The sequence below is a fragment of the Dama dama genome, chromosome X, assembly GCF_033118175.1.
Source record: "Dama dama isolate Ldn47 chromosome X, ASM3311817v1, whole genome shotgun sequence".
Classification (NCBI taxonomy): domain Eukaryota; kingdom Metazoa; phylum Chordata; class Mammalia; order Artiodactyla; family Cervidae; genus Dama; species Dama dama.
The window spans coordinates 90,301,138-90,302,154 of NC_083714.1; the positions used below are offsets into that span (position 1 = coordinate 90,301,138).

Genomic DNA, 1,017 nt, shown 5'->3' on the forward strand with positions numbered 1-1,017 from the left:
TCTCCTCACACTCAGAACTCTTGTGGATGTATGTCAAAGTTGTTGCAACTTCTTCCCAACCTCCTGACTAATTTGAAACAATGAAATCTGGCCCATTTACTGTCAGTTATAGCTAGAGCTTTGTTCACTCGAGCACCCCAGGTGAAGCACTCCCCTCCACTGCATCCACAGAATCTCTAGTGTTTTGGGGCCCCTGTGGATTGTTGACCTAAAGGCCTAACATAAAGCTAAGTAAGGTAGGGCAAGCACTTGATGAGGAATCGGGAGACCTACCTCTCTCCTAACCTGCTGAAAAGCACTTCCCCTTTCTGAACCTCTTGTTTCTCTATCTGGGAAAAGAAGAAGGTGATCTAGAACAGCAGTTCTCAACCTGGGACCCAAGAACTTCCTGAAATTGTGTGCAAAGTTGTGGGAGGCAATGTATACAGTCTTATTGGGAGGGTGTATGGAGCTTTCATTAGATTCTCAAATGAGGCCTATTATGGGCTGAATTGTGTTGCCCCCAAATGCCTATCTTACAGCCCTAACCCTCAATGTGACTGAATTGGAGAAGGAGCCTTTAGAGAGGTAATTAGGGTTAATTGAGAGAGCTGGTAGTGCTCGCTTCGGCAGCACATATACTAAAATTGGAACGATACAGAGAAGATTAGCATGGCCCCTGCGCAAGGATGACACGCAAATTCGTGAAGCGTTCCATATTTAAAAAAAAAATAAAAAAAAAAAAAGAGAGAGAGCTGGTAAAGAATCTGCCTGCAATGCAGGAGACACTGGTTTGATTCCTGGGTCAGGAAGTTCCCCTGGATGAGGGATAGGTTACCCACTCTAGTATTCTTGGGCTTTCCTGGTGGCTAGACGGTAAATAAACTGCCTGAAAAATGGGACACCTGGGTTCGATCCCTGTGTTGGAAAGATCCCTTGGAGGAAGGCACTCCAGTATTGCCTGGAGAATTCCCAACGACATGGGAGCCTGATGGGCCACAGTTCATGGGGTCACCAAGAGTCGGACACGACTGAGAG

At 46.3% G+C, this 1,017-nt stretch overlaps 1 non-coding gene across 1 annotated transcript; it reads left to right on the plus strand.

The window, feature by feature from the left end:
• Positions 1-596: 596 nt before the first annotated feature.
• Positions 597-703, plus strand: LOC133053190 (U6 spliceosomal RNA). Its single transcript, XR_009692125.1, has one exon. It is a non-coding gene; the product is annotated as a U6 spliceosomal RNA (small nuclear RNA).
• The last annotated feature ends 314 nt before the right edge of the window (positions 704-1,017 follow it).